Here is a 17,891-nt window from a genome sequence, read left to right as displayed (position 1 = left end):
AGTTTGAACTTTGCCTACATATAAATATACATACAAATACCCGCTACAAATTCTTCAAACGATGCTGTCCTAGGTTTCACCCTTTACTAAAAGCAATTTTTTAATACCTTGCATTAAAAAACAATGAGATCATTATAATTGTTATTGTTTCTTAAAAAATATTTATTTTTTTATTTTATTTCCGAAGCAGCTTTGATTACTTGTTTGACAATAAGTCAACAGTAATCAACTGTGTAATTAAATATCCTTTTATCAAAAACGTTATTTAATTAATAGGAGAGGGTTTTAAGATTCTTTTCGCAAGTCATCGATCCCTCTAATCACACCTCAATCTGCCAAGGAACCACAATGAATGCTGCCACTAATCATGCAATAATAATAACAATAAAATAAATTGAAAAATATATCAACTCACATACCTAACAGCAATAATGAAGATAGAATATGAAATGCTAATGATGTAATACATCAACAAGTTATCCTCTTTTTTATTCTCCACATGAAGTAGTCACACCATTTCTTATTAAATAATATTTGGTCTACTCTACAAAATGGCCAATGTACATTGAACTTTTCTTCTGCAATGTACATTGAACTTTAAACTGTCCATGTGGTGGTTCAATAGCCAATTGTTTATCAAACAATGTTGTTTAATCCTCTACTTGTCCTTTTTGAGCTTTTTGTTCTTACTTTGTAATAATTAGTGATAATCATATTAAAATAACAGGAAGAAAAAGAGTAAACCAATTCAAGTGGCACTAGAATTCATTTTAATGTAACAAATAACAACTACAAAGAACCAAGGTGTGAATGAGTCATTCACTCAACCTATTCATGACAAGTATTGTATGATCTTTCAGCCAAATTAGATTTTTGTTTAAAAAAAACAGATTAGAGAAGAAATAATATGGCCATATGTCACTGCCTTTGAGAGCCTTTTTGTGGCTTTATTTAAAGTTACTTTAATTTATTTCTTCAAATTTAATTAATTGTTAGGATCAGATGTCCAAAATGTGGAAAGCAAGATCATTTAGTTGGCATTTTTATTATGCCCCACTCCTCTTCATATCTATTTTGAAATATTATCATGCAATATCTTCAATTCTTCATTACTGTATGTGGGCCAAGTACGCAGTGGGCCGATTCTCTTATATGGGCCGGCTTGCCCTGGGCCAGCCCTATTGCCCAACTGTTGTTGAACTATGTAGGGGCAATTTTGTCCAAATAAAAAATTATTTTCATATTTTATATATAATGATTTTTCTTTATTTCTAATATTTTTGGTTAAAATTAGTAAATAGTAGGGCTGAAATAAATTTATTTTTTAATAAAAAAGGATAAAATATTATTTTGATATTTTTAAAACTAAAATGTTTTAATGTTAGCGTCCTTTTGTATTTTTATTTTTGTTTTTATTTTTTATTAATGTTCTTCCTTTGTGTTGTCTAAAAAAAACAGGAAGAATAAAGAGAGAAAAGCAAAGAGGAGAGGGTGTCCCGGCAGCGTGTCTGCTTGCATGGGGCGGAGCAGAAGTCCTCAGCAGCGGAGAAAGCGCCGGCCCCGGCGCTTGCTCCGTACCGTCAGTGTACTGATACGCACTGGCAGTGCTGACCAGGGATGGCGACATGGGTGGCAGAGGCCCTCGTGGGAGGTGAATCACCCGCGTGCCATACCATTTTCAAAGGGCAGTGCTTACGCCGCTGCTTCTGCTGCTGGATGGACTCATTTTGTGGATTCAAGTTGTTTGGGGGGGAATCATGGAGCGGCGAGGGAGTTGCCTTTCCTAAAAATTCATGGGCCTGCTTGCCCTGCTAGATATATATATATATATAGGCTCGTATTATCATTCTAATCACTAAAAATTTAAAAAATTAATAGTCTTCTAAATGATTAAAACTAAAAAGTGAGCACATACATAGAAGAGGATTATGAACTTAATAGCAGCCTCACATTATCATTTTTATCACCGAAAGATATATTATGATATTTTTAACTAAAATACTTTAATAACATTTTAATACAAGAGTATATTGATGGTCTTTTAGTGGTCAAAATCACAATATATATGAACCATTATTACGTGCATGATGCTCCTATACATTTATTTATATTATTATTACTTTTTTAAATTTTGACTAATGAACAAACTATTCATTATTTTAACTAAAATATCTTTTATCACCTTTTAAATAATTAAAATTACAATATAATATCACTATTGCCTCATATTCCTCCTAGAAGTTATTCATGTCTTTATTGCTTTTGGATATTGAATAGTGAAAAGACCATTAAAGTATCTTATATTACCATTTTAATCATTAAAATTAGAGGTCATCAAGGTATTTTAGTTAAAAGCACCTTCATGACCTCTAATTTTAATGATTAAAATGACAATATAAAGTCATCCTTCATAGTGCTCCTAAGAGTTTGTTAATATCCTTCATTTTTAATTTTAATTATTGAAAAGCCATTAATTAAAATATTTTAGACAAGACATCTTGATAGATCAAAATGATAGACAGAAAGCACTATGAAATTTGTCATGCTTTTAGGAATCAATTTGCTTTTTTATTATTTTTTTAAGCACTTGATTTAATGAACATACTATTAAGAATTTTGGATGTGTTTGGACACTTGCACTAGTATTTAGGAAATGCCAAATTTTGAAGGTACACCACTTGCAAATATAAAATTATGGTGTGTCATTTGGTAATTACCAAACTTCATGTGTCATTTAGTAAAATGCCATTTTAAAAATAAAATTAGACCAGGAAATTGATGCTCCATTGGGTTTTGTCTACTTTACCTTGGCAATCCAAATTTACTCAAGAAGCACATTGTACTAACTCAATCGATTTAATTCTTAGTTGTTGAGCTAAACAATATTGGAATGGATCAATCTTGTTGGCTTACATGACACGATTGTCAATAATTGAGATAGAGAAGGTCATGAGGCCGACCATATGAGATCGTTGGAGTGACAAATTTCACCTTTTGTTGAAGAAATAGAGGAAAATCGTCTATGCAAGTTAATCATCCTTTCGAAGAGAGTCACAATCAACTCACTTGTGTCTATCAAAAATAACATCCTCAACTTGACAAAACGAAACCTAGGAGCAAGCTCCTTTTATAGAACAAAGGGCATTCATATACATTCCCATTTTTGTGTAATGAGCATCCATTTTAATATAACCATGTTTATTAAGTAGGTATTGTGCCAAATCATGGTGGTCAACATTATGTTGGCACTTGATGCACATGTGTATATGATAATTATTTAAAAGTAAACTCCTTTATATATATATATATATAATGTTACAAATTGTTTTAGTTTTTATACACGATGTTCTACATATGAACCATAATGGGTTCTCTATAAAACACTTTTCCTACATCCAAAATTCACCACAAGACACTAAATATTAAGAAAATGTTCAACAACTAAATAAAACTATAAATAGAAAGAACCTTCTCATTTATTTGTTGCATGTCTGACTCTTGTCTCGATATATTTAAGAATATTGACTATAGATTAAATCCTCTCATAAACCTCTCCATGCCAATAATGATGTCTGTCTTGTCTCGATATATTTAAGAATTTGACTCTAAAGCTCAAAAACACCTTGATAATCAACATGTGAGGTCATTAATGATGGCTAACATGTACCTAAGCTCATCCATCAAAATTTATTCTCTCTATTCACATCACAACTCTTCATAGGATATATATATGTTATGTCAAAAGAGATAGACAATATTGTAGTAAGTATATCAAAATTAGCATAAAGCAAAAAAAGGAAATGAAACTAAGTAGATTTTCTGTAGATGAACTCATAAACTATAGCAACTTTGAAACACAAACTTCATGTAATATCATTTAAGATAGACAGATTCAAGCAAATTAAAGCAACCACTAAGCAAATTAGTTCCTTGTACCGAAAATATTGTAGTCTGTATATGTTACTGAGATTCAAATATAAGTATTCAGCACAAGTGTGGATCTAAACTTTTTTACATGCTTATTTCTAACAAAAATTTGGTAGTAAATAGTTTAAGTTTTCATATAGATATCTATTCATTTGGAATACAATAACTGAAGTGCTAACCGATGCTAATTTGTACTTCTATACTAGACAAAAATATATACTTGAGAGAACATCTCGAAGGAATTAAGAGTATCTATGGATGATCAAATCCACTTTTGTGTTAAAGAAACAAGTTTAATTACTAATAACCTGTTTATATATTAAAAAACCCATACTGTAACATTAGAAGTAAAAATATTTTCTAGTGATAATTGATCAAAGAGAAGCATAACAAGTACATTTTAATTGCACTCTATTCCCACAATGATTGCATGCCAACCAATCATGAATGCCAAGAAACAGCTATATCACACTCTCAAGTTGTCGGTCAGATTAATCTGAAAAAACAAAATATAATATCATATGATCAACTGATTCTTAAACCCTTTTCGTACCCTTGTATTAATTAAAATTATTAAAAGCATACAACCTAAGACCTGTATATATATATATATATATATATATATATATATACTACACAGAAACTACTGTGTTCCATAATATATATTATGAACTTCAAACTGATGAATAAACAATGTGTGATGATAAAAAAAAAGTCTTGGGAACAAATCTAGCATATCCATGCTGTATATCTATGAGTTTGCCACGTGTACATGTAGCAAGAATCTAGATGTTATCTCTGAATCATCAGTCAAAATAACAATAGTGTCATGATCCCACACAACTTTTTTCTTTGAGGGTAAGCATTTAAAGATTCCCCTTCAGTTCAGTACTTTGCACTTGCGTTCCTCACTGTCAATTCATTTCCACAAAATCTTGTAAATTTTTTATGATACTTCTGGGAATTAAGCAGCAAATTAAACCCTAGATTTCATGAGAATGAAAGCTGTTGTTAATGTGATGATAACACACATGGAGATAGATATTGTAGTAATGTATGTACTGGAATTGGCGATTTGTTCAGCCAGCGGGAGGTGGCGGAGGGGGAGGAGGCAGCGGCAGCGGCCTTTTCCGCTTCTTCTTCTCGTAGCTGATGCCGCGAGCCTTGGACTGGAGGTCGCGGACCTCGCGGAGGAAGAGGCGGATGGCGCGGGCGGCGAAGGGGTTGGACTCGGGGCGGCCGCCGTTCTCCTCGAAGGCGGCACGGAGGCGGCCGACGAGGGCGTCGAGGGAGCCCCAGGCCTGGCGGAGCGGGCAGGGGCAGGGGCCCGGAGGGCAGGGGAGGCCGAAGAAAGGGCAGCCCGTCACGTGCACCTTCGTCTTACCGAACTGGTCCAAGTACCGCAGGAACTCCAGCACGTGCGCGCTGCTGCACTGCGCCACCGCCACCGGCGGCCGCCGGTTCGCCATATACTGCCCGAACGTGATCCAGTCGCGCCGCTTCTGCGACTCGTACCGGCTTAAACTCGGAGAAGGAGCATCAACAGCAGCAGGAGCAGCAACAACCGACGTCGAGGCCGGGGCGGCTAATTGGTGGTAGTTGCCGCCGGCGATCTCTGAGTTCATTTGCACCAAATCCGTGAACATTACTATATATATACATAGATCATATTCACACTTGATTAATCATGCCACAATTAGCCTGCACATACACATGAATACAAATAATTCAAGAGGCTAATTCTCTTCTTAAATTGTTTCCTCGAACAATATTAATTATACATCCTCACGAAAAAATAAAGCAGCCAGATCTATATATCGAAAGAACAAATTAATTGAGATCTTTCTCAAAATGCTAATTACATATAGAGATCTTTAACTTACTGGATCGGTTGTTTAAGTAACACAAAAGATATTAACACATAGATCCGAGTAAAATTTCAGCTTAATTTTACCTGAATCCATGAAGAATTTGAAGGGATGGAAGAGATGGAGGTGGAATGATGCTTTCTTTTCCCTCTTCTCCTATCTGATCTGGAAGAACATATCTCAAGGATGGGAAGAAGCTGCGTCGATGTCTTCTTTAATTTTTTGTGACAAAGAGGAGAGGAAGCAGAGAATAGTTTTAATTAGGGCAGACAAAAGATTGACCGTGGAATGAAAGGTGATGTGACAGGGAGTGTTGCAGTGTACTAAGCCTACATGACTACAGTGGGAATTGGTTCGTAATTAATAAAAATTATAAGAAAAGGAGAAAGAAATTTTTTAATGCCATCCGGCTTGCTACTTTACCATCAATATTTTGTAGATGGTAATTTCGTATGATATGGTATAGATCTTTTAACTCCATAGAATAACATCATGTGTTTGCTATTACAAGTTTTTGAAAATGTATAATTATCTCTACCCCTATATAGATAATACAAAAGACTCATGATCGATTAATTAGGTTTTATGATTCACAAGATAAATAGAAATAAGAAAAACACACAAACTTTTAAATAGTTTAATTTCCAAGTCAATGAATTGCATGGTGTACGTACACTTTGGTCTAAATAATCATAACCCCTTGGCGTATGAATTGCCTAGGGTGCTTTTTGTGCAGATGAACTTTTTTTTATAGTACATCGTCAATAACCCCTCATAGTTTACAATATTAAGTTGCTTCTCAATCTTTTAAATTATTCATGAGGAACTATAATCTAGAGTTTTTTCTTGATTAGTCAAATTTATTGTGAAATGATATCTTAGCGCAATATGCCTTAGACATATATGTAAAACGATAGTAGACATATTATCATAATAAAATACTATTGAGTGTGGTTGTGTTTGACCTGAGTCATAATACATTTTAGCGATTAGTTTTTTATTACAATCTCAAAATGTAATAAACAAGTTGCACTTTCATCATACACATCTCAAGATAACAAGTTTGTTAAGGAGTAAATAAGCAATTACCTTTAGATTTCTCACCACATCCGATCAAAGTTATTTTCTCTCTTTTCTCATCAAGCTTAATTATCATTGTTTCAAGTTAAAACGTAAGAGTATGCAATGCAATTGAATGCTTTTAGATGATCAACCATTGATTTTTCCTTTTTCTTTTTTACTTTTTGTTGGGGATAGTGCCCTTAAAGCATTGTAATTGGATTATATTTTTTTTAAAATAAAAGTGACATTTATCATTGAACATATTTTATTTTGAATATCATAGCAAAATCCTTAGTTTATTGGATGTAGCCATAATTTAGTATATATAAGAGTTATATATACAAGAGGATTAAATTATGGATAATAAACTTAAATTAAGTCTGTGATGAAATTAATTAAAGTATGAGATCTTTAATTAAAACATCACTAATGCGGCCCATGAACATTTTGAATGTGGCTGTCTTATCCGGACCGTCGATGTGGAGACATCTAGCTGGGGGCATTTATATATAATGAGATTATGTAAGACTTGGACCGATTTAATTAGAAATTTCATAATAAATTCCGTTATACTATGAAATTCAAATTAAATCATAAAGATGATCATATATGGATAGATTTTAATCCTTAAGTAATTATAAACTCCTATTTATTTCTATGTAATTCTTAATTTGCTTGTTTAAAGTTTGCAATTACGCATTCTCAACACTTGCATTTTAGATTTACATTTGAAATGAATGACTGGGAATATAAATTTACAGATATGGAATCCATTCCTTCTTGCGGGAAGCAGAAAGATAATTCCCTCATTTGTTAATTCTGGAACTGAGTGTTGGGCCCAATCGATTTATAATGGAATTATAAATTGAACCACTCACTAGTGGATTAATGGTAAATGAGGTTTAAAAATAATTGGAGAGGTAACGGAAAATTTTCTAGCTCCAATTATGAATTATCTATGGAGGATTAATTCGTATGTAATGATTATATCAATGGACGACTCTTTTCATAGAGTAAGATATTCTATAATAAAGAAGAGTGCAATTCCATATTTTTAGTGGAGTAATAATGGAATTAATAAATTGAATAAATTAATTAAAGAGTTTAATTATTTATCCAATTTATTGAAGCTTCTTATTATAGGTCCATGGTCCCCAGTACGCCTTCTTTATCAATGACGAGCTAAAAATGCAATTTAGAAATCAAAGGTGAAGATGGAAATTTGTTTTCATAATTCCAACGGCTTGGAGATAAATTAAATATGAGATTTAATTAAAATTATAATTATGTGATAATTATAATTTGTGAATTATTATGGTAATATCCAAAAGGATATTAATAATATCTTTAATATATTTGGAATATATTAAAAGATAAATGAAGATCTTTTGATTTTATCGTGAAAAACCAATTAAAAGGGAAAAAGGATTTTGGAAATCCTCGGAATAAATCGGTAAAACAAAACGAAAAAGGAAGAAGGAAAATCTTTGATTGATCTTTCTTTTAATAAAGGATCTTCCCTTGTTTTCCATAGCCACTCTCTCCCTATATATGTTTTCATGAGTTGGAAACAAGGAAGAGAGAGAAAAATAATTGATTTCTAAGATTTGTATTTTGGAGTGCCCACACACTACCGTCAATAGGAGGATCGCACTGGAAGGCTGTGGTTTCTACGCACCCAGAATTTATGAAAGAGGAAAACTACAAAGAGGTTAGTTTTCCATAAAATAGTTTCTTTTTGTAAATTTAAAGTTTTCATTGATTTATATTCATGTGTTAATTAATAATTTATGAAATTATATAATCGCTTCCGCTATATTTCAATCGGATCGAGAATTGATAATCTGTATCACCGGAATAGTTTCGGAGGCTCACCGTTTTTCCTACACTTTTGTCATGCTTGCTACACATATGTTATTTGATTTCTCACATGTTTTTGTTAGTGATCGATTGAGGATTTAGATTGTTATATGTATTATTCCAACCCAAATGAATTCCGAAGATCATTTCTTTTTATCACGCTCCTAATCTTCCATAGTAGTGCACTTCTTCCTTTAAATTAACTACATTTTTATTATGACAAGCTTCTATTAGTAAATCGTGCTTGAATAAATTCTTTTTTGAAAGACTAGATGAATATTGTATAAATAAATTTTCTTCTATGATTCATTCTCAATTGCCTTCATCTTAGGGTCACTTTGATTTCTACAAGAGTTAAGAATAGAGAAAAGTAAACAAATTTTTTTTATACTTTTCAGGAAAAAATGAAAGGCAGTTCATGCAAAAAAACATAAATCAGAATTTGGACTAATTCAAAAGGTGAATTATCCTTCCTGATCATGTTATTTTGAGAATGAAAGCTATGCTATAATCACCATAATTTGATTATTCTCTAAACCGAATTAAGGAAGTCCAATTTGAGATGATCATACCGACCTTCATAGATTTGAATTATAAACCGAATTAAGGAAGTCCAATTTGAGATGATCATACCTCAAATTTTACCAGTATTATTGTGAATCATTAAGAGAATCACATTGGAGAGCAATTCTCCTTGACAACAATATTATAGTAATAGATATTGTAATTAATAATAAATGTCTATCATCAAGTCTTTATATTGCGTCGATCGCCTAAACCCCCTTTGCCTTACTCTCTCTGATGCCCATTCTCCCTATGATCCTATATATGCTCTCTAGTTTGTCATCCTCTCTAGTATCCTTCCTTCAACAATAATTCATTCGATGACCAACTCTCCACCTTTGTAACTTGTCTTGCTCCAACAACCTACTCTAAATCCACCTTCCTCCAACTACTAAAATCAATATGCACTCCTTTTATCAATGTTCCATTGATCCCTAGTATTTTTATTAATTTGATTTAATGCAAGTACTTTAATTTAATTCATCTACTTAATTTTGTTGTTAATTTTATTTTTAATTATAAATGTAATTGTTATTTTCATTTATTATAAATTATTAATTTAGTAATAAGTTCTAGTGTAAATTAGGCTGAAAAGTAATAAGGAATCTAGTGTTTATTCAAGGTTCGTGTTTAATTGTGAATGATAGTGTAAATTATAAAAGGATAATAGGAAGACAAATTAACAGCACATGAAAATGTACAGGGGAAATTGTACTTAAAAGTTTAATCAATTTTAATATTGTGTATGGTTAAAAAATTAGATATGCTTGAGACACTACAAGAAATTCGACAATTTATCACAGAATTAACAATTGAATCAAATTTTGATAATTACATAAAGATCAATTAAAATTTTTTCTTGCAAAATAATGACCGAGTTAAGGCATTCCGTTGTTAACTTTTTTATTTAAATTCTATTTTTTTATATCATTAGCGATTCAATTTTAAAATCGATTAATTGATTAAAAATTTCAATCGCTAATATTTTACCTTACCTTCACTTGTCAATGTGACAGTTCACAGTCAACCCTAATTCTTCCCTTAGCATCTTCGTAGTAATGACTCCTCTTCCTTCGACGTCTTCGAATGTGTGAGGCACGCAATCGCTTTAGTGTCATGGTCGCACAAGGGGGTTGGTTGTTGCCGCATCGCGTAGCCACCCCTCGGGCTAGGGCTTTGGGTGCCTAGCATGGCCTATAATGACCACCTCCGGGTGAGCCTGACCAAGGGCTCTGGGTGCCCTAGCATGGTTGCCCATGGTCCCCTCATGGGTGCCCCAGGCCAGGGGCTCTCGGTCCCCTAACACAATCGCCCCTAACTAGGAGCTCCGGGTGCCCATGGGCATGCTAGGTGGCCAACTGTGGAGTGCAAGGCGGTTGCTTGTGCCCTCGTGAGGAGATATCATGAGTTAGTTGTGTATGCTCATAACTCGTTCCTTCCTCTTATCACAGGTAGCAAGCTTCTTCTCGATCACAACCTTCTGATCATGCAACAACCTATTGTCACATCGCACAACCTCTTCTTTGGTAACAAATTGTATTTATTTATTTTTCTATAGTTGTACATGGGTCTTCCTGTTGGTTTAGTTTTTCTTAATCTACATTATGAGATTTTAAGATTTTTTTTATGTGTGAACTTTCTTATTTGAGCATTTTTTTAGTGATTGTTCTATGAAACTTGTGTAGAAGACTCATTTATTAAACTTTGATATGTTTATATTAAAATCTTCCCTTGAGCAACTGAATACCCATTTATATTCAGATCACTAATCCCCAACCTAAATTGTTATGTCGTTATCACCTAAAAATGCATTAATTTATTAGATAATTGATGTCATTATAAGGTAGATATTCCTGTTCTTAATTTTCATTGGAACTTTTTTAAAAAAGGGTTTATGTCTACATAGACATAAAGTTCACCATAAGCTCAAATTTTTAGATTCTAACTTAGGTATAAAACTGAATCATTACGAAAACAAATCATTTATCACAATAGCATTTAGATTTTAATTATGTATTGAACTTTTATTTCAGCATGTATATGTTTACATTTGTAAATTGGTTAATTTAGACGTTCAATAATGTTGTGTTTGTATTGTTAGTATCAACCCTACGAGTCAATCATGAGATGATTGATTTGGATCTTTCGTATCATATTTTAATAAAAGATAATATTTTATATTTATTATATTTACTTTATTTCTATGCAAAGTTGAATAAATATAATAATGCCTTAGAGTAGTAGGTTATGTTCTATAACATATTAATTATTTGAATTGATTGTGAGAGACTATAGAGAACATTACTTTCAGTAATCCTTGGTCAAGTATTAATATACAATGACAATATAAATGCATGAAGACTAACATGTAAGTTACTTACACAATCATGGATATGAGATATCAAGTTAACATATGAGTATATATTAGATAATACATACTCAATTAATTTGCTATGGATTGTTATACTAGTAGGTCAAGTAGACTTCCAGGATTAGACTAGGTTGCTTGTTTGTATTTGTATGCATGTCTTGTAAGAACTTAGAGTTGGAAGTAAGACTAAAGAAGCAGACAGATATTGCAAACCAAACTCAGCCAGATCAAGTATGGGGTGAACCAGACTTGACCCAGGTTGAATCGAATCCAAGCTAGTTTGATAGACTGATCCCAAGGATTAGTAGATTGATCGAGTTCGGTTTGTTGGGTTGCAAGGGTGCAAACATATTCCCACATCTAAAACACATGAAAAAGATCATGAGTTTAAAAGGATGGAAGATATCTCCATTGACATGAGACATTTTGGGGAGAGCCCAAGAACAAAACCATGAGGGCTTATGCCCAAAGTGGATAATATCATACCATTGTGGAGATATTTTGATTTCATCGATTCTAACAAGTGGTATTAGAGCGAGATTTCTCTTCACCGGACTAACCGCGGGAAGAGCCATGATCCAGATCTAGCCATGTGCATGGGTTGAACCTTAAAAATAAAAGGAAGTGGGTGCTCCCGTGTCTGAATCAAGAGGACCAGACACCAGGCAGAAAGTCTTAGTTGTGGCTAGGCAGGAAGTCCTAGTAGGTCGGGTGGACTGAGGGGCAGGAAGTCCTGGTGGGTCGAGGATTCAGACATCAAACGTAGGCTTTTCGTTTGAGGGGGGGGCCTGTGGTCCTTTGTTTGAGGGGGGATTGTTGGGTTGTTAGGGTGCAAATATAGTCCCACATCTAAAACACATGGAAAAGATCATGAGTTTAAAAGGATGGAAGATATCTCCATTGGCATGAGGCCTTTTGGGGAGAGCTCAAGAACAAAACCATGAGGGCTTAGGTCGAAAGTGGACAATATTATGCCATTGTGAAGATATTTTGATTCCATTGGTTCTAACATGGTTGACCAAGTTTGGGCCAAGACTCGAATTGATGACGTGACATCTAGACTGATAGACCAATCTCAGGGATCGGTAGATCGATAAATTTGATAAGATGAAATTGTGAGACTCGGTCTAGATTGAGAAGAGATTTATCTTTAGATAAAGTTTTATTCTACATCGGTATACACGATAAGGCTTATCAGTAGATAAAAAAGATGACTATAAAAGAAACCTCAAGCACTACGTCCAGATCATCACTTCTCATATTTGTCTCTCAAACTCTGTGCCTAAAATATCCCGAAGCTTAGCTCATGCAACCGGGAAAGCATCAAGAGGAGTGCTTAACACTCAGGAGCTTCCGGATCGACCGCCAACAAATCAATTTGTTTGTATTTACAAGTAATACTTCATTTTATATATCTTTGTACTTGTATTTAAAACTGTAAGATGAGTTTCTCCTCCTCTGAAAAGAAGAACATTAGTGGAGTAACGCCTCCAGTATGTAAGCCTTAATTGGAGTACCAAGCTTGAGAGTTGGGAACCAAGTAAATCCTACATGTCTCTTCTATTTTGTTTAAGTTATTATTTTGTATTCTACTGTGACATCGGACATAATAACAATTATCTTGCAGGTAATATTGATTCTATTGGTTCGACTGTGAACGTCGAAAATAATCTTCTAAAATCTATTGATTTGGATGAATACTAAAAAGTAAAAAAATAAATGGTACTATAAAAAATATTATTCATCAATAATTTAACCCTAAACATTAACTAAATAATTGTTTAAATAGACTCAAAATGCTAAGATGGAAAAGAAAAAAATTCTAATAGAAAAAAATAAATCTTAATAAATTTTAAATCTTAAAAATCATAAACATACTCAACATCCTAAAATACAAAAGATAGAAATTTATAAAAAAAATTCTAAATATAAAAAAACTTAAAAAATATCAAAAATAAAAATTATCAATAATAGTAATAAAAATCTTCGGATCGTCTTGCATCAGTCATCATAGGTTGAAAAAACTCATATTTGAGTTTAAAGTAGTGTCACGCGATCGCTTAGGAGGAAAATCATCTGACACCAAATGGGTAAAATCTACTACCAACTGCCGGACTTTTATATTCGTAAGTTAAAAAATCACATGTTTAGACTCTTCCTCATCTTTAAGAAACTTTTCCTCTGCACTGTCCTCCAATATGACACACATTGCATTCTCAGATATTTTGCCATCTAGAATTTCCTCTTTCTCATTGTTTTGAGCAGGACTTAAATATGGAAGTTCTTTTCTACCAATGGTTCCTCCATCAAGGGAATTCTTAGTGTTCAAAACTTACAACACATCGTCACCAACTTCATCAACAACTTCATCCACTTCATCATCATCATAATTAGATTATCGATTATTTTGATCTTGTCATCTATATCTTTTTTTCAAAAAATTTTTATCCAAATTAAAATAAAAGAACTTACAACCTTTAAGATCTCGAGTACTATGATCACAATGTTAGACTTCCTCAGTTGGAACTTGTCTATCACGACCTCGACTACGCTTGCGTACGTCATTAGACGTTGGGATAACTTCGTGACTTGTCTTTGTATATTTTTAACTATCTCATTTCGGATGCTATGATCACGATATGAGGCTTTCTTAATCAGAATCTTCCTGTCATGACCACAATCACAACCACACTGACCATCTATGCGATCTAAGAACTCTAACACCAACTAATCTAATAGAGTTGGTCTTATGAAAGAATAATAATGTCCACCATGCACTCCCACCATGATCATTTATCTTCGTCATTGTAATTCGCATGACATCATATTCAAAACAGTTAAGTAGGAGTAGCAAAACTGGTAAGAAATCAATGAATAGAACACCTTTCGTAGCATCCTGTATCCCATGGTTTTCTATTTGATATTTATTATCGCCCTTGAGTCGTTCTACCTCAACGCACTTATCAAATGAGACATAAACATCATGACAACCCTTTACATCTAGATGTAGATGATAGAATGATGATAGAATGATGCTTTTCTAGTGGATTTGTAGTCAATAATAATGCATTAATATAGTTCATGTGGTGTCCTTCAACAAATGCTGGACTATGCCCTCATCCGCAGTTCCATTCATCTTATCTTCTAGTTTTTCACATAGAACCTTGTTGGGTTTTTGGACATAATATTGCATAAAAGATATGTGTCCCATCCAAAAATTTTTGTTAATTCCTTTGTTGCAACACTGTTGCCATTATAATGAAGTTTATAGAAAAGACTTTGAAGAGACAAGGGAATGCTTCTAGATGGCATATCATTCTCTGTTGTTGGCATATGATACAGTCTTTCTGAAGTATGGAATATTATACAGAGTCTTTGTAGAAGAAAGTTCATGCAACAAGTCGCTCCTTGATACTTAAGGCCAACATAACATGTTTCTTTTTTTGAGTCATAACTCCAATAATCTTCAACCTTATCCCAAAGTTTCCTTTTTGGTCACCCTCTGCTGCCAGCCCCATCTAAGAATCCAAGGATGAAGACTCTATCATTCTTTCTTCCTCCATTTGATATCTCCTCTTTTCCTTTTCTCTTGATATCCTTTGCTCTTTAGCTTTACCTAGCAACCTCCAATTTCTCTTGCTCTTCCCGTAAAGCAAGCTCTCTTGCCTCTTCTTTAAGCAACCTTCTTCTTTCCTCATCTTCTTTGGCCAACCTCTCCTTCTCTTCCTCTTCCTTTTGTGCCACTCCAAAACTCTAGATTACTTTTCCAGAATGCATTGACCTTCTTGCTCTTGCAACATAAATGTTCTCTCAAGTTCTGCTTCATATGATGCTCTAACTGGATCAAATTCCTCTAAATCATTTTCAACTCCATCTAGGTCATCTCGGGTGTCAAAGCTATGTCCACCATGGCGAAACCTAATCACCCTTGGAATAAAGTTTGAGTATAACCAAAGGGAAGAAAGTGACTTTTCTTTTCTTTTTTTATCTTTTCTCAATCAGTGATCTTGATTTTGTCTTATCATCATATGATCGTCGTAATTGCTTCCACTATGCTGATGCTTGGTCTTTGAGTTTGATGGCCACTAGTTTGACTTTCACATGATTGGGCACTTCCTCATAATAAAAAATTCTCTCTACTTTGTTAGTCAATCAATGAATTTCTCATTTGAAATGTACTAGAAAACTTGGAAAGATCAACTAGCAACTCGATATCTCCGTACTGTTTCTCTCAACCATGGCTTCTGTGATTGTGATAGGGGGTTTGAAAAGTGGAATCAGAATTAGGATAGGGAACTTATGACCTTCAAGATCCTGTACCGCTAAACGTTGAGTTAATTTTATGACTTTTCTTTATCGATTAAGAATCTCGTCTTGGGTGCTATGATCAACGTACGAGGCTTCCTTAGTTGGAATCTACCTATCACGATCACGATCACCACCATGATGACCATCCATGAGATCAGATATGCTCTGATACCAACTAATATCGGACAAAATAAAGATTATATTGTGGGCAATATTGATTTCATTACTTCAAATGGTATGAGGCTTTCTCAGCCGGAATCTACCTATCACGACCATGATCACGACCACGATGACCATCAATGAGATATGATATGCTCTAATACTAATTAACATCGAACAGAATAAAAGTTATCTTGTGAGCAATATTGATTCCATTATTTTGAATGTGAACATTGAAAATAATCTTCTAAAACCTATTAATTTGGAAGAATACCAAGAAACAGAAAAATAAACGACATTGTTGAAAATATTATTCATTAATAACTTAATCCTAAATATCAACTAAATAATTATTTGAATAGGCTTAAAATCCTAATATGCAAATGAAAGAAAAAAATTTAATAGAATAGAAATAAATCTTAACATATTCTAAATCCTAAAAATCTTAAACGAACTCAAAATCCTAAAATACAAAAGATATAAATTACCAAAAATACTCTAAATATCAAAAAACTCAAAATTACCAAAAAATTATCAAAAATATTAATAAAAATCTTTGAATCCTCTTACATCACGCTGCCACTAACTCTGTAGAAAGAATGAATGAATGATGAAACGAGTACAAAAGCAATAATCGAATTCACCCTCCTCCAGTCCTCCTCTATTGATTCCCACCGGTCTTATAGTTTGGGCTTCCTCTGCTTGACGTTAGATCACTTAACTTATTAAGACTTCCTTTGACTCAATGTCTGTCCTCGCTGACCAATTGAGTCCCTCCTACTAGATGTCAGGTCTAACTGATTCATCTGGACTTCCTATTTGGTGTTTAGTCCTCTTGATCCATCAAATCTTTGTTTCCTAGTATTAGGTCCACCTGACCTACTAGGACTTTTCTATTAAGTCCTGCACACTTAACATGGCTTATCAACCCATATGATAGCTTAACTTTAAATCTTTATCAATATCAAAACTCAAGTTCAATTATGGTGCTCTCTGCACCAACAAACTTTCTAGATTCTCTCCATGGCTGATTGGAATAGTCACCACTAGGTAGAGGGGGCTTGCAAGTGTTGAGCATCTAACTTGTTGATACTTTTGTTGGTGCAGGGAGCACCAGATGATCGAACCTTAGTTTTGATAATGACAAAAGGTTCAAGTTAAGTGTGTGATGTTTACTGATGAGCTAATCTAAGTGTGCAGGTAGCATAGGGAAGTCCTAGTTGCAGCTAGGTACAAGAAAGTTATAGTGGATACTAGGCAGTGAAAGTCTTGCCTGGAGGCTAGGCATACCTAATTTAGAGGATTAGGTGGGAAGACCTGACTAGAGGCTGGACAGACCTAATCTAGAGGATTAGTTAGGAAGTCCTAGTCAGGAGGACTGGGTAGGAAGACTTGACTGATCAAGAGCACCAGGTGGAAGACTAGGCAGGTGATGTGGTGTGTTTGTATGAGATTTATTTATATACTTTTATTCCCTTATTTGTTGTCACTCACACCTATCAAAATTAATTAATTATTTTTTTTCAAATCCCTATTTATTGCTAAAGTAGCATAGAAAGGTCCAAGTCGTCTCTCTCACGGACTCAATGACCGAAAGTTATTATAGACAGATGGTGCGGGGTTTTATTATGTTTTATTCCTAACAATATATATAATCCTCTTATTCCCAATTTAATCCTATAATTTACACAAGAATAATAAGTATACATAATATACATTCCTAACCGTATATTTATTCAAACAATAATACAAAAGCAACATTTATTAACAAA

The 17,891-nt window shown here is 33.7% G+C and overlaps 1 pseudogene; it reads right to left on the bottom strand.

The window, feature by feature from the left end:
- Positions 1-4,702: 4,702 nt before the first annotated feature.
- Positions 4,703-6,022, bottom strand: LOC141832955 (protein G1-like7; annotated as a pseudogene).
- Between the last annotated feature and the right edge of the window lie 11,869 nt (positions 6,023-17,891).

The sequence above is a fragment of the Curcuma longa genome, chromosome 8 (assembly GCF_044706935.1).
Source record: "Curcuma longa cultivar G26 ecotype Majalengka, Jawa Barat chromosome 8, ITB_CL_G26_1.1, whole genome shotgun sequence".
Taxonomy (NCBI): domain Eukaryota; kingdom Viridiplantae; phylum Streptophyta; class Magnoliopsida; order Zingiberales; family Zingiberaceae; genus Curcuma; species Curcuma longa.
The sequence above is the reverse complement of the archived record's forward strand: the minus strand, read 5'-3'. Positions and strand labels throughout refer to the sequence as shown.